This window comes from Prionailurus bengalensis, chromosome C2, assembly GCF_016509475.1.
Source record: "Prionailurus bengalensis isolate Pbe53 chromosome C2, Fcat_Pben_1.1_paternal_pri, whole genome shotgun sequence".
NCBI classification, from domain to species: Eukaryota; Metazoa; Chordata; class Mammalia; order Carnivora; family Felidae; genus Prionailurus; species Prionailurus bengalensis.
In genome coordinates, this window is record NC_057350.1 from 105,897,137 (window position 1) to 105,925,039 (window position 27,903).

General features: G+C 41.3%; 1 protein-coding gene and 1 pseudogene across 3 annotated transcripts in view; one reads left to right on the top strand and one right to left on the bottom strand.

The window, feature by feature from the left end:
• Positions 1-27,903, bottom strand: part of LOC122491791 (schwannomin-interacting protein 1) — a 575,458-nt gene that overhangs the window by 59,560 nt on the left and 487,995 nt on the right. The window lies entirely within an intron of this gene.
• On the top strand, positions 16,718-23,065 carry LOC122492228 (annotated as a pseudogene).

Sequence of the window (27,903 nt, forward strand, 5' to 3'; positions counted from 1 at the left end):
CTATAGAAGAACAAGAAAAACAAATGGGATGAATGAAACTTGTAAGAGGTGTTAAGGATAATGAGTATGTAGTAGTTTGTCAGACATATGTGAAATGTGCAAGATGTTTAGATTTAGACAATGAGTAAGCAAGCAGACAGAGGCAGAATTCATCATATGTGTTAAGTGTCAGTGAGTAAGTAAGTATATGTAGCCTGGATGTGTCAGACATGGATCAAACACGTGTGCAGGTCATAGAAAGGAATAGAAAGACTAAAGAAGCACCTAATATTCACAACACACTAAATAACCCGAGGCATTCAATATTCATTAGATTTACGCTGACTGTGCACTGGTGACTCCCATTCTGGCCCTATGTACCCTCTGCCTAAGAAATGCAAATATAATCCATAGCAGCTCATCAGAAGAGGGGGCAAGCTACAGAGGAAGCCAGAGGGACTTGCCCCTGTGTCTCTGATAAAGCAAGTTGCATGTCATTGGCAGATACCTCGGTCTAATTGGGCCTCCTTTCTCAAATCTCAACTCAGTTTCCTAACCTTATCATCAGTAGGGAAGGTGGCCATGGCAGAAAGCCTGGACACACAAATACTGTATAACCCAAGATTCAGGTAGTGCAGTCCTACACTATATTGTATGTATGTCAGTGCGGCCCCTTTTCCTTGCTTTCTGATATGCATTTTAAACTGACTCAATGAACTGTGATTTGAGCATGTTAATTTGGTCTGTGACTTCTGGGATAGAGCATCTGTAATGGACTTGAAGGCCCCTGTTGCAGCAAGGTCATTTTTCATATATAGAGAGAACGCTTGGTATCAGGATATTCCCACATGCCCTGGGGCCCAGAAATGAGAAGTAAGAGAAGGATAAAAATGAGATGGGTTATAATTTTTTTATCCTTAAACCATAAATAAGAAACTTATCTAAGAGTCTTACAAACCACTGTAAACTAATATACTCAGAAGTTTTGACTATTCTGATCCTGGATACCTTTATTTCAGGTATTAAAAAATACTTTGCTGAGCAAATTATTAATGTGAATCAAAGATTGTCACTTTTTCTTTTCTTCTTGAAGTGTTAGAATCTGTTTTTAAAATGAAAACTGCTATGCAAGATAATAGAAGTGTTTTTAATCAACATAAAACTTCTAGTTCAAATTTATATTTACTTATCATATCCTTCATTGAGAACATGAGGCTTTGCTGTACATAGACATTTGAAAATAGAATTTATAGAAGTCATTTACAGTCTTATTCCAACTGTATTTTTACATTTATTTATTTTGTTGGATTGCACCACATCAAGAGAATCTGGTTTCACATAGATAAGTAGTCGGAAATGGCAGCAGTCCTTTTTAATAGCTTATGCTGCAATCTCTGATATTCTTCATTAAATATACCTAAACGCTTGAAAGCAAAATAACAAGAAATTTATTTCCAGATTGACCTACTGACAATATATAGCAATTGCTCACACTTCTCATAAGAGATAGACACGAAAAGGCAGAGTGTGCAAACTTCTCAGAGGTCATCTCTCTAGAACCAGACCTGCTCACCTGATGTATCTGCCATTCACCTGGCACCGCATCATCTACCTATTAGGCTTGATGAGGGTATGTGCCCAACAGATATGCCTGACCCTAACCTGGCAGTGAACCGTGCTGGGCCCCTTAGGCATCTTAGATAATTTTTCCTTCTTGGAGATGCACAGGCATGACTTTTCAGTAAGACCAGTACAGAGGTACCACCCACATGGTCAATGACACATTTACAAGTACAGTTTTAAGGACTGTAAAAGACTATTTAACCCGGCACGATAAATTAATATGTTAATGTAAAAAAAAGGGGTAGGGAGAAATACTTTGCATAGATATGAGGAAAGGAATCACTACATTTGGGCTAAAAGGTTATATTCTTCTTACTGTCACTTTACAGGACCACTTTTCTCTAAAAGCCCAAGGTCTCATAGACAATCTCATTTGTATCTATATTCGGAATTATTTTCACATCTCAGAACTTTCTCATTACCAATTTGATTGGGGGGGGTGGTGCTGGGAATGAGGTGTTTAGAAGCTCATAGAACAGGTGCAAGTGAACCTCTAAAAATATCTCCTGCAACTCTGGGTTTCTATGACACAGTTTGAAACCTGATGCGTCAGGCAGTGCTATAGCAGGCAGCCTCCCTCTCCTTCTAGAATAATGCGATGGTTTATATTTCAATAGAATCTGCCAAAGTGCTTGTTTATTGGACACAGTCCTAGTCCTCTCCCCATAGTATTTTCTGGCCAACGCTGACTGAAATTCGCACACTGTAGAAAAATAGTAACTGACTCAGATAAATCTGGGTGAAGTCTACATGGTTTCATCCCAAATTTATGTCAGTTTTTAAGGGTCATTTCTTTTCGTCTCCATTTCCCAGCCTTTGGAGTCACAGAGAGCAGTGGCAGAAAAGTGAAAGGTGGTATAAACCTTCCAGGGCTAACACAAGACTTTCAAATAAAAACAAGTTGGTATGTCAAGAGGACCCAAGCCAGAGCTAGCACAGAGTATGTGTGTGTGTGTGTGTGTGTGTGTGTGTGTGTAGGGGAAGCAGGGGCACAATCTCCCTTCATCCCTCCAGGTTTTTCAGTTGCCCAGTCAGCCTTCCCTACTGATACGAGTGCATGTAGCTACAGGAGTACATGGAATCCCCGATGACTGAAAAGGCTGTTCATTTCTCCAAGGTGGTGATGGTTGATTTAAAATCAGGTTAACAAAGTATTAGGGAAGGGGACTGACCCTCATCTTGAAGAAAGGTGACCTCTAGTGGACAACTGTGTTTTTTAACCAATTCCAACTGAGAATGACATTAGAAAACAAAAATAATGTCAAAAGTATCCTTCACTGTTGTATTGATCTTTCAATGATATTTTTAATATCAACCAAAAACATAAGTGCATAAGTCTTCAGTTACATTAATGAAAGGGTTTCAAGTTACACAAAGCTACTACATCCAAAGTTACAATCTAAGCTGTCTTTAATGGTTCTGGAATTGACAGAGCCTTAGACCAGGAGTCACAGACCTAGGTTCTGGGCTCAATTCTCTTGGGCAACAGCTTCATATCTAAGAGCCTCCATTTCCTTTTTTTTTTTTTTTTTAATTTTTGTAAATGTTTTTATTTATTTTTGAGACAGAGACAGACAACGCATGAGCAGGGAGGAGCAGAGAGAGAGGGAGACACAGAATCTGAAGCACAGAATCTGAAGCTGTCAGCACAGAGCCCGACGCAGGGTTCGAACCCACGGACTGTGAGATCATGACCTGAGCCGAAGTCGGACACCCAACCGACTGAGCCACCCAGGCGCCTCTAGGAGCCTCCATTTTCTAACCTATATAATGTTTGCACTAAAAAACTGTCATCTCCCTGCACCCACTAACCCCACTACTACTTTTGGGCTGTCAAATGGCGGTCTTTTCAAATTAAGCTTATTTTGTATACTGAGGTTTACAAATGAGCAACAACAATGAAATTAATGTCACAGTACATATGAGCATTAGGCGAGTCATCAAAATCAATTAGATTTCAATTCAAGGTCTTCCTTATATAAATGTAATGAAGATAAAGGCACTGATTTTTTTTCCTTTTTTACACTGTGAAAAACAATTTTCAAAAGCTACGCACACTAGATCATTAGTTTGTGATGCAATTTTAGTTTATTATGAAAATTAGTTACTATTTTCAAAAGATTTATTTCACAGAATAAAACAAGGCAATGATAAAAAAAAGAAACATAATTTATGTAGTATATCTCTTCTGGAAACTGCTTATCAACTGACGTATTTTCCTACTTTGTCACTGAACACAGGAAAGAGGCATAATTTATGATTAAACTCTATTAACATAATCTCTAAGGAACTATTAAAATTCTTTAGTGGTCCTTAAATCTTATTGTTTTTTTCCCCCTCAATACAAGAGTAATGTTGAAATGCTTATTAGTTATAACGGGATTTAGTACTTAAGAGCTTCCTCAGGTATATTCTCTAACCAGCTTTTCTGGGGCCAGTTAAGTAACAGTCTGGAATTTACAATCTTTCTTATCAATCTTACTTCTCAAAAGAGGTGTTCAAATGATTTTTACTTGCTAATGGGTAGGAAAGCAAACATTGGTCTAAAAGGTTTACTGAAGTGTAATAAAAATGCAAGAATGTCATTTAATGATTTCATACACTTACTTAAAGCTATTCAATTAAGAAAATTCCTCATCTTCTAGAAATAAATTCTGAATATAAAGGTACTGGTTAGGAAATCACGCTACTCCGAACAATGGACAGCCAGGGGACTCATGCTCAGAGAAGAGGGTTAAAATCCGTCATGGATTGTTCATAAACAGGAAAGTTAATCGGCATGTTAACCCCAACTCTTCTAAAACTCTCTCACTTAAACCAGTTTTCCTTTGTGAACAGCAAAGATAGCCTCTTTCAGAAACAAAGGCTAGGCCAACAAAATGTTCACTTATTGTAAGTGCGTAGCTTTTTCATTATTTATTAAGAAAGCCAAGACAGGAATTAGCAGTGCTTTTGAGGTTCAGTGCCTACAGAATCCCTATCTACCTCACTCTAATACCTCTCCTCTCCCTTCGTCTGAGACAGTAGAGTTGGCTTGTTTTCATTCTTAACATTCAAGCAGAGCGAAAAGAGAAGGAAAAAAAAAACACTAGAAAAATAAACACAATCCATTATGCCCAGATACCAATGCTTCCTCTCTTCCCCTCTTCCTCTCACGGCCTTGGACTTCCAGCAGAACTATGAGGAAAAGCAGCCAGCTAAAAAGGCTGCTTTGCACATCTGCTTTGCAGACAGCAGTGGAAAACTTACACTGATGGTTTAAGCTACTTGTGTTTTGTTTTGAGGTTTTTAAAATCAAATTCACTTTCCAAAGGACAGAAGTGATCTCTTCAACGGAGCTGTCAGTATAACAGGTGATTGGACCTCTCACCCTAATTTTAAATGGCATAAATTTACAAAACATTGTTTTAAAAAAAATTAAGCCTCATTTACTCACCCAGTTGCCCTATTTGATTGTCTTGATAGCTGCGTGCTTTTTTATTTAGTTCCCAAATTGTTATAAAAAACTTGCAGCCTTACCCTCTGTGAATGAAAAATACTTCTAAAAACACAGATTATGTCACATCTTGGTTTAAAACTCTGGGTAGGTTTCCCTTCACATTAGGATGACATATTTGGGATGAAATAATTCCCCAACACTGCTGCTCTAGGTCCTGATCTACGCTCCAGACTTCCTTTGCATCACTCACAATCTCGCTCACTTAGCTCTAGGCATACTGGCTGCCATTTAGTTTTCTCGAAAAGCCAAGCTCATCCCTGACTCAGGGCCTTCACATGAGTTATTTCTCAACTTGACCAAAATACTTCCCTCTTTGCCCAAATAACTTCTCTTGCTTCAAGTGGGAGGCCTTCCCCAAGCCCCCAGTCTAAGTAAGGTCCTACCTCAAATTTAGTTAGCACACTATGTTTTCTTTCTTAGCACTGACTGCAATTTGTAACCATTAGTTAATTGGTGGGATTTGTAATGTTGATTTGCTCCCCTAGACTGTATGTTCGTGAGAAAGTAGGGGCCATATCAAGTCTACCATTATATATCTAGCATACAGCACACTGCCAGACATATATAGTAGGTGTTCAACAAATATTTGAATGAATGCATGAAATTCTTGAAGTTCTCTCCCATCAGAGCCTTGGATCCAGGGCAGGAGTGTGCCTGCAACCAGCTGGTATTAGCTCAAGTCACTATTGTCGTAAAGCTGGGCAAGTGCCCGATTCTTCATCTCGAGGCAGTGGGTGAAGCCTCACCTGGATAGCTAAGTGGCTGACTGCCAGTCTGTGAGCTAAACATGGTAAGGCCTTTTGGCTACATTTCCCTCCTTGCTGTGAGTTATAGCTTTGGCAGGCTCAACGGGGCCCCCTCACCTTGCTGATGTGTCTCAGGTGCAGGACTGACTGTGCCAGCTGAACCCGAGGGCAGATCATCATTTACAGCTCCCCATATAAGGTTAACACTTACTAAGCTGAATCCACTAGACTACTGACCCCAACTTAATTCAAAATTAGTCAGAAAAAAAAAAGAAAAAAACCAGCCTAATGTGTCTTTCCCCTTCCCAACCGGCTACCTTATGTAATGAATTCTTGGTTCCATAGGATAGCTTGGCAAAATACCAAATAATTTGATGTTGTCAACTTGTACACCCCAAAGAAGGACATTGATAAGAGTAAAAAGTCAGAATTCTTACACATAAAAACCTTGGATTGCAAGTAACTTGTTCTGCGAGTGTTCCACAAGACCTGGGCAAACATTTCTAATAAATTTTAACTTGGTAAGCAAGTGATGTCTTGCAATACGAGTAGTGCATGACGCCGAATGTCACATGATCACAACTGAGCCAATGGTTCTTGAAATTCACTTTGATATACAAGTGCTTTGGATTACAAGCATGTTTCTGGAATGAATTATGCTGGCAAGCCAAGGTTTTACTGTACTTAAGGAATGCTAGTGTTCCAACTAGTTTTCTCATCAAAAGACCAGGATGCAAAGTGACCCGTAGGAAGGTAAACTGAGTTTGTGAAAGACTGATAATTTTAAATTCATCCACTGTGGTTTAGGCCAGATGAAAAAAAGGCACACACAAAAAATTATTTTAGCATGTTTACTTTCTTAGAAGACAACAAACAAAGATGACAGCTAAAAATCAAGCCATAACCTATAATTTAGGCTGCGGCTTTCCAGAAAGTGTTCTACTATTTGAAGAAGAAATGCTGGATGTGGCTCGAGTCTCTCTAATCCAAATGCTCCCTCTCTGTAGAAAATACTTACGATTCTGTATTACAGCATCATCACCGACTGCAATTTCCACATTAAAAGAACCACGAAAGTGTCAGCACTCCAGGTACCTGCTTGCCCTGTGTTGGTGACAAATTAATCTTGAATCTGTGTCAAGAGTGCATTGAGTACCGGTCTGGCACTGCTGAATCTAGAGAGCCTATGTGGACTCTTCATTTAACACCAGTTACCATAATCCAAGTTTGACGGCTGAATCTGTGTAAGGATTTGCCTTCCCCAGATGGTGAGTGGAATGAGGCAAGTCTGCTGTCTACCCCCAGATAAATGATTATTCAGTCTGGTATGCACCCTTGTCCTGGCCTGCCCTGCGTGTGTCACCTCTATTTTTACTCAAGGCTACTGCTCTCGAATGTACACACCAGAGGAAGTGGAGGTCTCCTGTAAAGACAAGGAGAGAGCTCCTACATGCAGACATGAAATACTCTCAAGTACGGATTCAATGTTCTCCTGACTGTGAGCAATAATAAATCAGTCATGCTCACTTGGAGTTAGGAGTAACTTTCAGATTTTCAACTTATTAATACACGGAGGTAATAATAAATGAGGAATCCTTCTGAAAGTGATGCTTGTTTCTCATGTTGAAAAAAAAGATTAAAAGTTGGGAGTTCATAGGTTTTAGATGGACTCAATTACTTCCTTATTTACAAATGATATGGTTAAGTTGTTTTCCATTATTTTCAAAAATCCCCTTCAATACCAAAATGTTGACATGTGGATGGGATAATAATTCAAATGACCTGACCCCGCCATGGTCAAGTTTTATCTGTTATTTGTTTTTAGGGGGTTGGAATAAGCACAGGGCCAGCTACATGCTTTGCAGGACCGTGTGCAAAATGAAAATGGGAACCTTTTGTTCAAATATTAAGATTTTCAGGACAGCGATAATAGAGCATGAAGCCAAGAGCCTTGTGTGATTTCAGAGGTTAAATGCCCATGACACTGGTCCTGGGTGGCACATGGGGGAAGAGAAGGGAAGCAGACATATGGTCATTTCGCTTGAGAACTATGTGGGTTCTCGGTTTTGGAAGAAAAAAGAATCTTTGACTTTTGGCACGCGAATACCAATGGGAAGACATAAGTTCCTTCCGTATGAGAGGAGATGAAATTTAAGAGGCTGTTGAGGAGGAGAGGAGGAAAATGACCTTTATGAATCACCTAACATATGCCAGCTGCTGGTTCCGAGCTGGCCCCAACACTGTCACTAATCCCTCTTGCTCTAGCACTCTTGGTTATGCCCCCTCGACTCCCAGGTCACTGTTTATCTACCTAAGTGCCTTCCTATACAGCTTTGTACAACTTCCTCAGACCGCTGCCCCCAGTCCTCCGTAGCCCTTCCAGGGGGCCCTCTTCTTGGAACATTCCCTTCATTGTCTTGCTCTAACAGGAGCCTGAAAGCACTGTCTCCCCTACAGCTCCTTCTACACCACTTTCAAGTGGTAGCTGTTTTCTCTCTTGCCTTTCTCTAGCTAGGGGCCTGGGGGATGAGTAGGTGTCTTTGCTCCTCTCTTGCTTCCAGACAATTGTTGCTCCTCCCTAACACCCTGCTCTGACTCTTCTACTAACAGACTCCTGATACCACCTCTAATTAGCCCTCTTAGTTGTAGTTATCTCGCAGCTTACCTGCCTCATGCCTTGAAGAGTCAGTCTCTGATGTGAGTTCTAATTCTTGGGAATTTCCATGTCGGCTAGATAGCCCTCCAATATCTTGGCCTGTAAGTTCCTTGACTTCCTTCCTCTTCGATTCTATCTCAGTTACATCCACTCCCATGGTCCTATCCTCACCATGCCATTACCAACAACATCATGACCTCCAAAATTTCAATTTCAATCCTCTTATTCTCCAACAATCTTGTTTTCCCATTCTGGCTAACTCTAATATTCTAATTCCAATAATTCTTCAGCTGCACTAGACCCTGCACCCCATACATAGACTGTCCATCTTCCTCCCATCCCTCAGTCCCATTATGTCCTCCCTTCTCTCTCATCTTAGATTCCATGGCCCATCGTTATAACCACCAAGTTCAGACTCAAGTTAAATCCCAACTGTGGTTAAATTTAGTTCTTTGCTACTCTGTGCCTATTTCCAGGCTGACATATGTGGCTGGAGAAAAATATACAACCATACTCACTTTAAATTCACGACTGCTTATCCCAAGTGTGCCCTTTGTGCTGCCTGGTCTCCTCTATATTTCCCGAGTCCATTCCCTCCCACACTCTTGTAGACAACCACACCACTTCCTGAGAGAGTTGTCCAGACTTACTGTCTACAATTTCTCTCTGCCCTTTATTCTCTTTTGAACACTCTCCAGTTGGTTTTGTTCTCCCATGCCACTGAAATGGCTACACCTTCCTAAATCCCAAGATTTCCCAGTCTTCCTCAAACTAGATCTATGAGCACTATTCAACTATTCTACAATCAGTTTCTGAGGCAACATTCTCTTCTGGTTCTCTTCCTGTGTTAAAACCTGTCCTCTGCTGATTTCCCCTCTCTCCCCCACTTCTAGCTACCAGAGCTGTGCTGTCCAATATGGTAGCCACTAGTTACATGTGGCTTCTTAAATTTAAATTTCAGAATAGTAAAAATTCAGTTACTTAGTTGGCACTAGTCCTATTTTAAGTGCTCAGTAGTCACCTGTGTCTAGTGGCTATCATATTAGACGGAGGAGAGAACATTCCCATCACAGAATGTTCTGTTGCACAGTGCTACACTAGAATACACAAGGCTCAGTCCTTGGGTTTGTTCTCTATCTGGAACTCACTTCCTTGGAAATGCCATCCAGATTCTTGGTTGGTGACTTCAACCCTTATACCTCTAGCCTGGACCAATCCCTAAACTCAGATTCCTGTATCTCACTGCAAACTCACCATTTCTACTTGCATGTTTAATAGATGTATGTCTTAAATTTATAAGGTCTAAAACAAACTTCCATTTCCCCAACACCTGACTCCTGCAAACTCTTTACTCACAGTCTTCCCCATTTCAGTAAATGACAGCTCCATGCTTTATGTCAATCAGGCCTAAAATCTGGGGTCATCCTTGACTCTTCCCTGCGTCTCACACCCTACAGCCCACCAGCAAATCTTCTTTGGCTGAACCTTCAAATATATCCAGAATCTGCCCACTACTCATCACCTCCACTGCCACCATTCTGAACAACCATCATCTCTCACTTGGATTACTACAAAGGTCTTCTACCCAGATTCTCTGCTTCTGTCCTTCCAACCTCTCTTACCTTGGTAAATACTCAACACAATATCCAGGATACTTCTAAAACATAATCTGATTATATCATTTCTCAGGTTTGCTTAAAACCTTCTCATGGTCCTCATTTCATTCCCAGTAGAAGCCAAAGCCCTGCTAAGAGCTTGCAGAGATTTCTATCATCTGCCTCCTGGCACCCACAGGACCTGTTCATCCCTTCATTTGGTCCCTGCCACAAAGCCCTTTCATTAGCCCTTGATCAGGCCTAGCACCTTCTTGCCTCAGGGGCTTTGCACTTCCTGCTTCTGCTTGGAACTCTCTTGCCCTGGATAGCCTGTGTCTTGCCCTGGATAGCCTGTGACTTGCTACCATACGTTCTCCAGATCGCTCCTCAAATGTTGCCTTGGCTTTGAGGTCTTCCTTGACCATCCTGTTTAACGTTATACTTCTTACTTGATGCCTCTCCCTGCCTCCACACTTTGGGGCTTTGTATGAGAGCACATGCCTCTGCTTTATCTTTAGCACATACCACATTTAAAATACTATATATGTTCTTGTTTGTTTATTGTTTAACTCCCAGTATCGTATCAGCTCTATACTAGCGGGAATTTGTTTTATTTATAGTTGTCCCCAGCATTTAGAGAGTTGACTGTAGCGGTCACCTCAACAAACATTTTGTGGGTATGAATGGTCAAATAGAGGCACATATTTTTTCATTCTTAATTTTCCTAAGGTTTCAGTTACTTTGTTTTAATAACTACCTCCACCCCTTTAGTGTAAAATTCACTTCATTTCAGGCAGAATGAAAGCTAAAGGTTTTAAAATATTCCATACTAATAAACACATTTGAAATATGTATATACACACATGTATTTTTAAGCATAACTTGTCTATAATTGTAATTTTTAGAAATTTTAATCATTTCCTCTCATAGGAAGAAATCATAATTTGAAGTGTTTAGTTAGTCTTGGTGTCTGATTTAAGTGGCAGAACTTCCTTATACTAATTCTGATTAAGGTAGGTACGGTGGGGGAAAGGTAAAAACACCTTGATTCTAGAACTGGTTCTGCTCACTTCTTCTAAGAAAGTCACTTTAAACTATAGAATTAACCTTAGGGCCGCCCTCCTGGAGCCATGGAAGTCTTTTTACAGAATGTCCACCCAGAGTCTGGGCAGGCAGCTGGGAATGGCCAACAAGCAGAGTTCTCCAGGTTGCCAGGTGGCCCTAGTAATTAGTAGAACTTTCATTCAAGCCTGGAAGTAACTGGCTGATCCCAACTAAGATCAACTGGCCCAGGGAGAGATGACTCCCAGGACCTAATGACCTTTGCTGTCGGTCCTGAGGCTGGGAATCCCGGGCAGCAGGCTAATCCCCACCCTGAGGCCCAGGCCTCATCTAGGGAGACAGGAGGAGAGAAGAGTGGGGGGGAGGATCTGTGGGAGAACTCAGCCTTCTGGTGGCCCCACCTTAGGCCACTGGCCCACATGATAAAGAGTGGGAGGCAGATTCTCAGATGGAGTGCCTGGTCCAAATCAGAGCTTAATCGAAAGGACAAGTTGTATTATATGTCCCTGTAAATTCCTTGGAAAAGTAAAGATTTCTCTGCTATGCAAATAACCATTTCCTTAGGAAGCAGTTCACGGATGGGGAAACGTTTTCTTAATTGAAGCCACTGGGTGGCAAGAACATGCAAGTGACAGTCAAACAGAAAAAGCAAAGCAATTTACCTTTAGTGGTGGTGCTTTTCCGTTTTGTTTTGTTTTCCTCAGAAGATGTATGGATATGGGTTAGAGAGAGTGGGGTGTTATTTTTGTAAGTTTTTAAGTTTATTTATTTATTTATTTATTTAGAGGGCACATGGGAGGGGCAAACAGAGACGGAGAGAGAGAGAGAATCCCTGTGCAGAGCCTGACACAGGGCTCAATCCCATGAACCATGAGATCATGACCTCAGTCAAAATCAAGAGTCGCCTGCTTAACTGACTGAGCCACCCAGGTGCCTCGAGAGTGGGGTGGTTTTAAAATATGTCCAAAATTCTTTGGTGCTCTTCTCTTAATGAAGTGGGACCTAATTCCCTTCTCCCTGAGTGAGGGCTGGACTTAGAAAAGAAAAGCAGAAGTGACACTAGGTTTAAAAAGACACATCTGCTTTCTCTCTCTCCCATTCTTTCTCCTCAGTCACCTGTACTGGGGGAAGTTAGCCACTCTGTTATAAGAACACTCAAGCAACCACTGGCAAGGGCCACATGGTGAGGAATGGAGGCCAGCCTCCATCCATGTGCATGAGCCAACTTGCAAGAGGACCCACTCAAGTCTCCGGAGAAGTGCAGCCCCGATGAACATTCTGACCATGATCTCAGGAGAGACTCTGTGCCAGGACCACCCACCCAGCTAAGCAGCTCCCAGATTCCTGACCATCTGAAACTGTGAGATAACAAATGTTTGTTGTTTCAAGCTGTTAAATCTTATAGTAAATGGTTACAAAACAATAGATAACTAAGACAGAGGGCAAGGACCACATAATTAGATTTTTTCATTTGAAAATTAAGAACCTGAAACATAGAACTTTTTTTTTTACCTTAACAAAATTATAATTTTCCAGAAAGGGAAAGGACTTATGACATTTCCACAGACTAGGGCAGGGCCTCTAAGCAGGTTACACCTGATCCTGCTCAGTGACCATGGCTCGGAAACTTGGCTTCTCCAAGCCTCAGTGCCTCCTCTTGGTGTGGTTATGCGGGCTGCAGGAGCTCATGAGAGCAAAGCCTCTGGCACTGAGGAAGCTCATGGCAGGGATTCCTGGACCCTAGGCTGGCCTACATGCAGAGGCCCTGCAGACTCCCAGACAGTGCTCTGCCCACAGCTCCATTCTGCCCCTTCCTGGGGAAGCGGATACGAATCTGAGGTGGTTAGGAGAGGAGATAGCAGAGAAAAGTTGATGGCAAGTTGTTCAGGAGGCTTACAAGGGATCAGCTTTGCTACACCATTATACACTCATTTCCACTTGAGTTTTGAATCTCAGAGCGTTACTGAAGTATACCCAGCTATTGCTTCCAGCTTTTCTACTGCTTTTTATCCCTAGCACATTAGTGTTAGACACAGCACTGTGACTGGGAGCCATGTGATAAGAGCATTGCAGGTACTGCTTTGTGTAAAAAGCTTTCTTTATTTAGCACCATTTGGGAACGAGTGAAATTTCCACACAATGGTAGCTTACTCCTCCGCACACACTCGTGTCCTACTTGAGTGTAATATACGTGGACTTTATAAACACTTTTGCTGATCACTGTTGACTTCGTTGTCTGACTTTAGGGTATCTGTCTAGGTTTCACTTGGCCTCAGTTGCTGAAGGTCTCACCATCAGATGAGTGAGAGGGGACTGCATGTTTATTTTAAATTAGGGTTCTTAGATTATAGCACATTGTAAGTATATGTGTATAAGAAAACAAAATCCAAACAATGGGGGCACCGAAGAGTCTGGAAGACCGTATTCCCAAGGCCATTCAAAACCAACTGGCAGAAAACACAGCGATGAAAGTACAATGAAGAATTTAACCAGGAGGTGACAACTCACACTCAATTCTTCCTCTGTCGTCACTTAAGTTGAGAAGAAGTATTAATCTACTTGGTAATTCACCATAGGTCACTTGGGTTGACTTAAATCTGATTTAATCAGTAGTAAGGTGTTCTTTTTATAGTAATCCATGGGGGCACCTGGATGGTTCAGTCGGTTGAGTGTCCAACTTTGACTCAGGTCATGATCTCTCAGTTGACAAGTTTGAGCCCTGCGTCGGGCTCCGTGCTGACAGCTCAGAGCCTGGAGCCTGCTTCCGATTCTGTGTCTCCCTCTCTGCCCTCTCCCCCTCATGCTCTGCCTCTGCCTCAAAAACAAATATAAACATTAAAAAAAATTATTGTAATCCATGAAGAAAATAAGCCAAATTATAGGCATTTTTAAAAAGACAGCTACAGAAATACAGATATGGGCAAATACCTAGAATGGCCACACACAAAAGAGGGAAATTACTTTAAACCCAGCTAAGCACATCTCAAAGTGATTGGTTTCCAGGGAAAGAAAGATGTAACTCAGTGTCCATGTTGCTTTATATGACACTTAAGGCTAACAGAATCTGCTCAGTGCTGGTTTTACTGATGACACCCTGTTGCCTGCTTTTCCTTTTCAGACCCTACCAGCCATGCATGGCAATCATTCTTAATCCATAAAGAAAATTCTTTACCTGAGCATGGATTATGTTCTCAATATCCACGGGCTGCTGTTGGCATAATTTTATTCATGACAGATTTTTACTTCCTTCACTTAGTCCATACATTTTTTATTGAGTACTTAAGACAAAGCAGGCATGTTAATAAGTACTAGGAATATAGAGATGAAAGAAGACATATCCCCACTATCAAGGTGCAGACAGGCATATAAACAGACAATTATACATTGCATATTTACATTATTTAGACATAGTACATATAATTGGTTAGGGCATCTAAGCAAGTCTGGGAAAGGGAGGGGTCAAGCAAGATTTTCTGGAGTAGTTGATGGCTGAGCTGAATTCCTGTGACGGGTAGGCATTCACCTGGCAGGTAAAGGACAGAGTGAACATTTCAGGCAGAAGATACAGCAAAGGCATGGAAGCTAAGAACAGCATGAATTAGGCAGTTCAGCAGAGTGGTTTTGGTAGAGCATAAGAAAATAGCAAGAACGATACCAGAGATAAGTAGGATACAGATTTGGGAGGCCTCTCATGCCAAATTTAGGAGTTTAGGCTTTACCCTGAGGAATTCATTAAAAGGTTTGAGAAGGAGACCCACCTGAATGGGTAGACAGGTGGGTAAATCGCAGGGGAGATTTAAAGAAGGCCAGAGAGAAGCTGTAGCAGTTGGGTGAGAATTCGTAGCATTTGTAGAATGGGAGTGGCATCTGTGATGGGGAGGAGGATGATTTGAGGCATCTTTAGAAGAGTTGGTGACTGAGTGGTCATGGATATCATGGATATGATGGCGGAGGCCACTGCCATTAACTGATATGAAGGACACTGGCATAGACTCAACTTCTCTAAAGAAGATGACAATAATGAGTTAGTTCTGAACATGCATTGGGGATAGTTTACAATTTATTTATTCCCCCACTGTCTTCAAAAGGCAAAGGAATGTATCAGTTAAACTACAGCCTAAAATAAAGGTAGCAAGTGTTTTGTTAATGGAGGATATCACTCATCTATCAGAACACACTTGCTCATACAGTCCAAACACAGCTTCAGCATCCTTCTCCACACATTGCTCTGTCCCTGCAAGGCAGCCATCATATGTTTCAGCACAACAGGGTGGACACCACCCATCCAATGGAGAGCACATGCATTGGAAACCCATGTTTCTCTCCAATCTAAAGGCTTGAGAGAGTACTGTTCTTTAAAAGATACACATGTGGGGCACTGGGTGGCTCAGTCAGTTAAGCATCTGACTTTGGCTCAGGTCATGATCTCACAGTTTGTGAGTTCAAGCCCCATGTTGGGCTCTGTGTTGACAGCTGAGAGCCGGGATCCTGCTTTGGATACTGTGTCTCCCTCTCTCTCTGCCCCTCCTCCACTCACATTCTGTCTCTCTCTCTCTCAAAAATAAATAAGCATTATAAAATTAAAAAAAATAAAATTAAAAGATACACATCGTGGTTTGGAGATATCCTTAAAGTGAAGTATGCCTAGCTGAATTAAATAAGCAAGACCACATTGATCTTGACTACCAAAGTCAATGGGAAGTCTTAACATATTTCTGAGAGATTCCTAACTTAGGTGAAGGTTAAGGCAGGGCAGACCATGGTAATTGATACAATCTGATTTAACATTTGCTAACTGCCTATGTGATGGGCCAGAGTTTCTCAGTATGGCTTCAGCAGGACACAAGCCTAGGAGATGCTCCCTGGAGGGTGTCAGGAGTGGGGAAAGGTCTTCCTGATGAGTTAAGGTAAGATGATTTACATTACCATCCTCCTCCTTGAGACCACAAGGCACAGCAATATATTAAAGACTGAGAAAACCTACAGTAAAGACATACATTTAACCTAATTTAGCCTAGCATCACCAAAAGTTATATTGGCCCTGGAAGCCTTCTATCACATGATACCAATGAACTGCCACTGAAATTAGGAATATTTCAATCCTCAAAACATACCCATTTTCCCAATGAGCAACAGAAGCTCTAAAATCACACAAAAAGAAAGTTGGCAGGGGAGATCTTAAATTCAGACTTTCCCTTTCTGGCTTCAGGACAGAGTTCACAGAATCAGATGAATGGAGCAGTAAATGTTCAGGGTCTGGGTTGATATTAGGTGACACATTTGCTGTGTCAAGGGAATGTCTGGGTCGGCTCCAATATTCTCACTGGGTCAGTGAAGGCTTTTTGCGGTGTTTCTCCATCAAGGCTGATACCTCATCCTGTTTTCCCAAGTCTTCCACCATTGGCCACTGTTTTCTAGCTTCTATAAAACACTATTCCATTTAATCTGCTATGGCCTCAAGAATTCTGGCCTTAAGGCCTTTGTTCATGCTGTTACCACTCCCTGGAAACCTTAGAGATCATTTGGTGCAGGCTGGTTCCCCAGGAAGCCAACTGAGATGGAGGTCACCAGGAGGAACTTCATCAAGGAGCACGCTGGGGATCTACAGCTGGGAGGGACTAGAGGAAGTAATACAGGGCAGAAGGAGAAGCCGGCTGCTAATGCAGCTGCAGAAAAGCCTAGCTCCCCTGTAAGGGAGCTCTGGGGCTGGGATGGCTCTTAAGAGTTGACCCAAGCTGAGAAGAAAGGGTCAGCCTTTAAGTCCCCCCACCATCAACCAGACATTAGATATGGGCTGCCCTTGGGCAAGGCAGCTATCTTTGGCCATGGGCAATTCCCCAGAGAGGCTCCTGGAAGAGAACTGTTGACTGTTAATATTCCAAGCAGCTGGGGGGAATGAGTGCTCCAGTTCCGAAGGCAGGTAGGGTGGGGTCATGGATCTGGGCTGCCTGATAGTGCCCTCTACATGGTTCAGGTCATGTTTTCCTACTCAGTTACTCAAGTCCATTGAGTTGTCTGCATTCTGTAGATGCCAAAAGAACTTGGTGTCTGGGCTGTGGGCTCTCTTGCACTAACCTTACTTTTAACACGTTTCATGGGTTTTACCTCCCTACATAGATTGCAAAGCCTCACAAAAGTTTTATATTTCCCTTGTGTCCTTAGCAGGGTTTAAGAAAGTGATCAAGAATCACTAATACATGTAGCAGAAAGGGTTAGGGATTTGGAGCCTGAATTCCTAATTTTATATCCCAGAACTGCCACATTAGAGATGTATAAAATTATGCACATCAGTTATGTCTATGAGTTTTATCTGCATCATTTATAATGTGGGAATACTAAAAACCCTTAGTTTACCCAAGCTCCAGGGTTGCTGTGAGAATAATAAGATGGTAAACTGAAAATGCTCTGTAAACTAATAAACTAAAATCAGTGTTTCCCCATGTTGAATACCAGACATCCATTAAAGGGAAAAATATTGGGCCAATAAATGTAAAACTAGGTATAAATTCTTTATGCTGATAATACATAAAATAAATTTATAAATATAAACATAAATGATATACAACCAGTTAATTACAGTGAACAAATACTGAGTTATTGTGACAGATCATGTTGCTTTATTGGCTTTCACACATATGGTACTAACTATAAGGCAAAGGTTCATTTGGGTTGGATATGCCAATTTTTTTTAGTGTATTTATTTTGAGAGAGAGAGAGAGAGAGCGCGCGCGCGAGTGAGCAAGAGCTGCGGAGAGACAGAGAGAGAGGGAGACAGAGGATCCCAAGCAGGCTCTGCACTGACAGCACAGAATCCAATACAGGGCTTGAGCCCACCAACCATGAGATCATGAACTGAGCAGAAATCAAGAGTCAGATGCTCAACTGACTGAGGCACCTAGGTGCCCAGGATATGCCAATGTTCTGTGTGCCCTGCAGTTATTTGGTTTCTTCACTGCTTTTATTCATTTTCCACTGTGAAACTGATCATTTATATAATGCACCAAGAATCATTTACCCTTCACAGGAAAATATTATTTATGTATGTTAAGTCTACTTCTATTCCTTTAACTTTCTATTTTATTTGCCAATTAGAACATGAATCAGGATTTCAATTTAGCAGAAAATAGTCTGTAAAACAGTGACTTCAGAAACTAAGGAATAAAAGATGTATGAGATTTATACACTGAAAACTATAAATTATTGCTGTGAGAAATTAAAGACCTAAAAAAAAGGAGAGACATTCTATATTCATGGATTACATCACTCAGTATAATTAAGATGGCAATTATCCTCGAACTGACCTATAGATTCAACACAGTTCCTATCAAAATTCCAGTAGACTTTTGGTAGAAATTGATAAGCTGATCCTAAAGTCTATGTGGAAATATAAAGGATGCAGAAAAGTGTTTTTAAATACAACACCAAAAGCATAATATATAAAAGAAAAAACATGGGAAAACTACACTTCATTTAAATTAAAAACTTTGGTGTTTCAAAATTGTCAAAAATAAAGTGAAAATATAAACCACAGTCTGGAACAAAATATGTGCTGATAGTATTTCTGATAAAGGATTTCTAACCAGAATATATAAAAATCTCTTTATAAACTAATAAGAGACAAACCCATTAAAAGATGAATAAGCACATGAAAAGATGCTCAATATCATTAGTCATTAGGGAAATGCAAATTAAAACAACAGTAAGATCCCATTTCATGACCAATAGAATGGGTATAATCAAAAAGACAAAATAATTATTAGTGAGAATATGGGAAAACTGGAACCCTCATACATTGCTGGTGAGGATGTAAGGTGGTACAGCAACTTTGAAAAACAGTTTGGCAGTTTCTTTAAAAAAAGTTAAACAGGGGCGCCTGGATGGTTCGGCTGGTTAAGAGTGTGACTCTTGATTTCAGCTCAGGCCATGATCTCACGATCCGTGAGATGGAGTCCCCACTTGGGATTCTCTCTCTCTCTCTCTCTCTCTCTCTGTCCCACCTCCACTCGCATGTGCTCTCTCTCTCTCTCACTCTCTCTCTCTCAAAAATAAATAAATTTTTAAAAAGTTAAACATAAATTTACCATATGACCCTGTAATTCCACTCCTAAGTATCCACCCAAGATCAATGAAAACACATGTCTCACAAAGACATGTATGTGTTCATAGCAACCTTACTCATATCAAAGGAGTAGAAACAATCCACATGTCCATGAACTGATGAATGGATAAACAAAATGTGGGATAGCTATATAATGGAGTATGATTCAGCAATAAGAAAGAACTACTGATACATGCTACTACATGGATGAACCTGAAAACCAGCAAGCTAAGTGAAAGAAACCAGATGCAAAAGAATTATACATTGTATTATTCTGTTTATACGAAATGTCCAGAAAAGGCAAATCTATAGGAACAGAAAGCAGATGAATAGTTGCCTAGGGTTGGGAGTGGGATTTGGTAAGCAGGATCTTCTTCTACATTTGAGTAGTGGCGATGTTTGCACAACTTTGAAAATTTACTAAAAATCATTGAATTATACACTTAAAACAGGTGAATTTCATGGTATATAAATTATCGCACTAAAGCTATTTAAAAAAAATTTTTTTTAGTTTATTTTTTGAGAGAGAGAGAGAGAGCAGGGAGGGGCAGAGAGAGAGAGAGAGAGAGAGAGAGAGAGAGAGAATCCCAAGCAGGCTCCATGTTGTCAGTGCAGAGCCTGATGTGGGGCTTGAACTTACAGACTGTGAGATCATGACCTGACCGAAATCAAGAGTCAGTCACTTAAACAACTGAGCCACCCAGGCACCCCATCACACTAAAGCTATTTTGAATATCAGCTTATGGTTCTCATATAATAAGTAGTGTGTAGATAGCCATATCCATCACTGTCATGATGTTGTGGGTTTTTTTGTTTGTTTGTTTGTTTGTTTTTTGTGGGGTTTTTTTGTAGTCATCAGAGACTCACACTCATCCCGTTTGCAGCCATCCCTAGCATGTTTTCCTGCCCTCGTGGTCATAACTCAATCTCTTTCCAGCCTAGAAAAGGAGAAAGAACAGACAGTGCAAAATGCATTAGCCTCTAAGTAGCCATGTTTAAGAATCTTTCTGGGAAGCCCTACCCAATAACTCTCTTACATATCATTGGCCAGAATGATATGTGTCACATGGCCATTCTTAACTTCAAGAGAGTCTGGGTAATACAGGAATATTGCCACCTGCAGTCAAATCAGGGTTCTGTTAGTAAGGAAGTAAGAAAGAGTGGATGTTGGTAGAGCAGCTAGCAATCTCTGAGGTGGAGAAATATTTCTTGGTGTCAGTGTAAACACAAATAGATGGGGCGCCTGGGTGGCGCAGTCGGTTAAGCGTCCGACTTCAGCCAGGTCACGATCTCACGGTCCGTGAGTTCGAGCCCCGCGTCAGGCTCTGGGCTGATGGCTCAGAGCCTGGAGCCTGTTTCTGATTCTGTGTCTCCCTCTCTCTCTGCCCCTCCCCCGTTCATGCTCTGTCTCTCTCTGTCCCAAAAATAAATAAACGTTGAAAAAAAAATTTAAAAAAATAAACACAAATAGAACCAGAATTGCTTACATAATAGAGTAGTACTCAGTTATAAAGCGACAATCCAGGTGATCCAGAATATGCTTACTATCCAGAATAAGAATGGGTTCTTATCAAAATGAAAACAAAAGCAATCAAATTCTCAGTGAAAACATAAGGGCTCCAGAGAAACTATCTGTTACTCTGTTGAGAAACACTAAACAGAATAAATGTTCAATGTTGCTTGCATTTTTATTTGAAAGACAAAAAAGACTTATTTAACCCAACATAAGTTGGGTACTGGGCCATTTGGTGTAGTAGAAAGAACAGGGTCTTTGAGTTTAGAAATGTCTGGATTCAAAAGTTGGTCAAATCCTTTAAAAAATATACCTGGGGCAAATTTTGTAACTTAGCTAAGTCTCAACTTCCTTGTCTCTACAAGGAGAATAATAACACCTGCTTCAAAGGGTTATTTGAGGACCAAATAAGACAGCAGGTATAAAGCACGTGCCCATGCATTAGCTTCCCTCCGGTCAAACCACACTGCAGCATGGTACAACGGTGCCTCATATACCCAAACAAAGAAGAACTCCAATTTTCTTCCTTGCCAAAATTAAACAGCTGTGTCAGAGTTCTCCAGCATGGTTTCCCCATATTTCTCTGGCTGAGACTTTTTCTCAAGAGAATTCCTAATTAGTTATTATCTATTCAACACACACGCACACACACACACACACACACACACACACACACTCTCACATATGCCAATGTGGTAGGGGTGGGGGAGCAAAAACAAAACAAAACCAAAAACACATTGAAGCTAAAAGTTAACCTGTGGAGAACAAAATTCAAAAAATACTTTTACTTTTCTACCCAGTGTTGTAACCTTCCTAATGGTTAATGCTCCTTTTACAGAGTCACAGAGAGCACTTAGAAAAACACACCAACCAAATTTATGTACTTGGCACATTTAAAAAATGTAGAACCTGTGTCAAGTGCTTGTGAAAGCAGATGTGCAGGAGGGGGGTCTACTGGCATGAACACCAGGTAGTCCATTACTTGCCCATTATTCATACCTCAGTTTCATGAAACCAACATGGAGTCCCTTCCATCACTTTCTCCCTGAAGCACCAAAACAGCTTAACACAGGACTGTTCACACTGGCTGATTGGGATTGGCTTGCAACTTAAGTAGTCTTCTAAGTCTTGGTTAAACACCGACTGAATAAAATTATATTTCTGTAAGAATACTATGTACCTTAAAAAAGAGGAATGAATGCAAAGTGGAAACCTGCAATGTGTCAACCGAAAGCTAGAATATTTAGGGTCCATTGTCATTCTCTACAAAATTGTAATTGTAATACAAAATTGCATTAATAACGATAAGTCTTTGCGCCCTGGCAGCTGCACCCGGTGGCTCTGTGGCCGTCACCAAGCCACAAAACGAATATATTGAGTTACGCCGGAAGCACTATGGCTATCGTTGGATTACCGTGAGAAAAAGAGAAAGGAAGGTCGAGAGGCTCATGAACGTTCAAAGAAGGCAAAAAAGATGATTGGTAAGCTTTACCATAAACAGCACCACGCTGAGAAAATACAAATGAAAAAGACTATCAAGATGCATGAAAAGAGAAACACCAAGCCAAAGGATGAAAAGACTCCACAAGGAGCAGTACCTGCGTATCTACTGGACAGGGAGGGACGGTCCCGAGCTAAAGAACTTTCCAATATGATTAAACAAAAATGAAAAGAGAAAGCAGGAAAATGGGAAGTCCCTATGCCCAAAGTTCGTGCCCAGGGAGAAACAGCAGTATTAAAAGCTATTCGAACAGGAAAGAGAAAAAAGAAAGCATGGAAGAGGATGGTTACTAAAGTCTGCTTTGTTGGAGATGGCTTTACTCGAAAACCACCTAAATATGAAAGATTCATTAGGCCAATGGGCTTACATTTCAAAAAGGCCACGTAACACATCCTGAATTGAAAGCCATCTTTTGTCTGCCACTACTTGGTGTAAAAAAGAATCCCTCATCCCCACTATATACGTCTTTGGGTGTTATTACCAAAGATATTGTCATTGAGGTGAACGTGAGGGAGTTGGGCCTTGTGACACAAGGAGGCAAGGTTATTTGGGGAAAATATGCCCAGGTTACCAACAATCCTGAGAACGATGGATGCATAAATGCAGTCTTGCTGGTTTGACAGCACTTTCAGACAAGTAACTCTTGACAATTACTGAAGGCTACTCACCAGTTAGGAAAACACCATTACTGTGGTGGTTCTCTGAATACAGCCAGACAGCCTTACCTACCTGCAGCCATCAAGAGAACTATGTATTCTATTGTAAGCAACATTAAAATAGGCTTATTTACAAATTGGTCTTTATTTTTTAGTCTGTTTAGCATTTAGATGTTCATAAATCTGAATAATGTTTTAAAAAGCAATTATACGGGAGCCTGGGTAGCTTAGCCAGCACTCTGCGCTGACAGTGCGGAGCCTGCTTGGGATCCTGTGTCTCTCCTTTCTCTCCCTGCCCCTCCTCCTCTCCCTCTCCCTTAAAATAAAGATTTAAAAATGCATTTAAAAAAGATTTAACAAAAATAACCATAAGTCTTGACAATAAATGGCACTTCCTTTACTTAAGAGACGAGAGGAGGCCAGCAAAACTGGTACGATACTTTTGGATGCAGGGATACAGTCTGATTTGTCCAATCACTTTGCATCAGTGGTTTCATTTTTTTCCACATCCATGACCCATCTGACAACCATGGCGCTTCCCTGCCCGTTTTCCTTCTCCCTGTGAAAAGGGGAAGAGAGGGAGAGAGCGTGACTTCTCTCCTGGAAGGCATCTTACAGGCTGCATGACAGGAGGGGCCCTGGATGGAAGCAGCACAGCTCTCTTTAGCGAGCGGCAGCCTGGCTTGCCAAAACCAAACAGCTGTCGGAAGTTCTACAGCTGCGGCTGCCGCTGCCACCATTTCCCAGAACTCTCTCCCAGACCTCAGATTGAGAAATCCTAGCTGTCCTTCGGTGCCCTCCACGGCCAGTGGCGGTTCATTTCCACTCCTGGGTTTGTGCAAGATTTTTCTTATCCCGAGAAATGCCATGTGACACTTGAATTGGAAGTCAATCAAAAGCAAAGCACAATAAGACCATACTATTATTCAATTTTCTTGAGATTCATCTAATATTAGAATGACCATTTTCCTGCCTTTCCTCTCCACACCTACCCCAAAACACGGAACACAAGCAATATCCTGTTCCCTCAAAGCCACAGACCAAGGGCACCCCATCTAACACAGCTTCGCCCACAGCTCCCAGCAGACCTCACGGTAGCAGTGCTTGTTGATTTGGTTAAAATAACGCCCTGCATAACGAGTAGCCTTCTCAGCTATCCTACCAGGTAGTGGCATTTCACATCACAAAACGTGCTTTCATATACATATGCACATATTCCGAATATAATTCGTTGCTTTGTAGTGGTTGTTTTGTGACCACAATTAGGCTGATATATTTGATATATTTGATATTTACAAGTGAAAGCGGTGGCTGGGGAGGGGGACAGGAGAGCTGAGTAACATTTGGGTTCCTCATTTACTCACACGAGAATTCGCTAAGCATCGGTGTGCCAGTGGCTGGCGCTTTGTGCTCATTAAAGTACTTCTAGAAGTTTCATTTTGCTCACACCCTCACTGTGTGAGGGGATGGCACAAGATTTTGTGATTCTGTGATCCTTTCAAAGGTTAACCCCAAATCTCTGGATTCCCTGTCCAATGCTCTACTTCAAACACTAGGGGTCAGCAGCCTTCCAAAAGTCACCGGTCAAGGGACGAGCCCAAGTTCTGGGGTCTGGGGTCCTGGGGTACTGGTAGAGTGCGGGTAGGGGCTGATTAGGTTCAAAAGATACTAGTGCTTTCCCAAAACCTAGTCCCAATCTTTTATAAATACAACCTTTACTTTTATTTGGGTACCCTCAGCTTCTTGTGCAAAGCCCAGGTGCTTGGGGGAAGTTAATCTGGCAGTGGGATTTGCGGCTCAAAGTTAACTTGCATTATTCCACCTCCCAGCTTCCTGTATTGGGTCAGGGACAAACATGTGACCCTATTTGGACCTATTTGGACCCTATTTGGACCAGGAAAGATTGAGGAGAAATTTGCTGCAATGACACTGAAAGTAGTTTCCCTGCTCTTACTTCAGTAACCACCTCCCTCCCCTCCACTCCTTCCCTACCTCCCTCTCTGCTCCTCACGCCCACCCCCCACCCGCCCTGAGGATGAAAAAACCCAAAGCCCTAGAGATACAGACAGTCATCTGGAAACTACAAATGTGTAGGGACAGCTATACGATGAAGGCAACTGGAAAAAAACAAAAACAAAAACAACCCACACAGAGTGCTAAAAGCAAGACCTTGGGAAAGCAACAAACTGGGAAAAGAATAGGGCTCCAGCCCAGCTCTTTGCTACTGACCTCCCTCCCCTGGAGAGCTCTAAGCTGTCTACTCCTCTGTCTCTACAACAGTGGCAGTTCCCATAGATCCCTGGTTCAGTAAAGAACCAAGGAGAGTGTTGAGGGAGTCCCCATACAAGTCCAGGGACCAGGACAACTGACCCCCACATCTCTGCTTTCCTTAGGCTATTATACAAAAAGAAACGTTGAATGGGTCCTTGCACTTTCTTGTATTTTTTAAGATGAAGGGGTATGGTGATAACGGGCATGGATTTTGGAGTCCACTGGACCCAAGTTCAAATTTCAGCAACTCTCCTTACTAGTTATGTGACTCTGAGCTTTTCTGTCTATAAAATGAGAATGAATAAAGCCTACCTTCCAGAGTGGTTTTGAACTTTAAGCGTAATAACATATGCAATGGGTTTAGCATTCAAAAAATAGTTGCTAGGATTATTTCAATAATCCTTGAAATGAAAGAGCACTATGACAGGACAAAGCACAAGAAAAACAAAAACAAAAACAAAAAGCAGCCAGGTCCCTAAACATTCTTCCCAATATATACATTTACTTCTCACCCATGACAAGATACCCTGAGTGTATATGTGCTAATGAGAAAAGGTCACAAAACCTTCAAAATCCATGGGCCTCACGGACCCAGTATCCATGTCAGGGCAGCTCAGACCTGCAAATGGAAATTTCGAGCTTCTGAACGTAAGTGCAACTTTTGAGCTAGTGATTCATTAACGATGTGATTCCTCAGGTAGGTAGGTCTTATTTGTAGTGAAGCAGTATTCAAAAGAGCTACCAAAAAAGATAAAATTGTCATCCTTGCTTTTTTTTTTTTTTTTTTTTTTAAAGACACAGGCTCCTAAAGATTTCTATCATTCATTCAAAGGCAGATACCCGGACCAAAAGGTTAGGACATGCATTTGTATGTTCGTTCCAGGATTCCCATCCAAGGCAAAGCATATGCAGTAAAACCTTGGATTGCAAGTAACTTGTTCTGCAAGTGTTTTGCAAGATGAGCAAACGTTTCTAATAAATTTTAACTTGATAAATGAGCGATGTCTTGCAATACGAGTAGTACGTGACGCTAAATGTCGCATGATCACAACTGAGCCGAAGGTTCTTGAAATTCACTTTGATATACAAGTGCTTTGGATTACAAGCATGTTTCCAGAATGAATTATGCTCGCAAGCCAAGGTTTTACTGTATAAGGTATCCGCCAACAGAGGACCACAGGCAATCTCTCTCTGTTACACGGTTATCTCCTTTTCATTCTTTCTGTGACAGACGTTCCTTATCTCCCAGTATCTGTTCTCTCCCTCTTTCTCATTGATAGAATATCTCCCCACCCCCACACCCCAGGATGACACTACATTTTCCAGCCTCCCTTGCAACCAAGTGTGTGTACTCACGCACCTGTGAGTACATTCTGGCTAAACAGATCTAAACAGAGGTGTCATGTGTGGCTTTGGAAAGTGTCCTTAAAGGAAGGGAGATGTGTCCTTGCCCCTTCCTACCAGCTGGATTACAGTGTCATAGAAGGTGTTCAAGCAGTGAGCCTGGATGATGAGGAAGAAAGCTATGTACTGAAGGATGATGGAGCAGCAAAACCGAAAAAAATCTTCATTTTGAAACTGCCTTACATTCCTGACCTCCACACTTCTTTTACATGCATGAGAAACATCTTGTTTGAGGCACTGGCATTTGGGGCTTTTTTGTCACTCACAGCTAAACCTAATCTGCACTGATACTTTCCTATATCCATCGTTTATGTTTTCTCCCTTCATCTGTGAGACCAGACTGCACTGTTTTTAACATGACAAGCCACTTACGAATGGGGTATGGATTCATCAGTCATTCCCATCATACTCCCCAAATCCCACTCACATCCTACAAAATGAATTCTACCCACGGTGTAACATCAGAAAGGTCACCTCCCAGACATGGAAAGAAATAGAGATTTAAAAAAAAACAACAAAAAACCAAGAACAAAACCTTTTTGTTTGTTTTACAGAAAACCCTATCTATTCAAGATGACTGCTTTCTCCTATTTTAGCCAGCAATTTTATGAAACGAAGACTATTTTCTTAGTGACCTAAACTCCTCAAATGCTTGCTATCAGTTACAAATAAAATACTTGCTACATGCAAGCATCAATTAGACACAATGTAGTAAAAGACACTGTACTCTGGAAGAAGGTCATGGGCCTTGGCTTCAGATCTAGGAGCACTTCTTGGCTTTGCCACTTACTTGCAATGTGACCTTGGTAAGTAATTTAACCCTTTAGTACTTCCAGTTTCTTCATCTATAAAATGAAACCTCATACAATACACCTGACCCTTGAACAACATCGTTTTGAACTGCATGTCCACTTACACACAGATTTCTTTCAATAAGTACAGTACAATACTGTAAATATATTTGCTTTTCATTTTTTTAAGTTTATTTATTTTTAGAGAGAGTCATTGGGGGAGGGGCAGAGAGAGGGTGAGAGAATCCCAACTCATCAACTGAACCATGAGGTCATGACCTCAGCCAAAATCAAGAGTCAGATGCTCAACTGACTAAGCCACTCAGGCACTCCTATATTTGCTTTTTAAATGATTTTCTTAATATTTTCTTTTCTTTAGCTTACTTTATTATAAGAATACAGGGGCGCCTGGGTGGCTCAGTCGGTTAAGCATCTGACTTAGGCTCAGTGTGTGATCTCACAGTTTGTGGATTCGAGCCCCGTGTCAGGCTCTGGACTGAAAGTTCAGA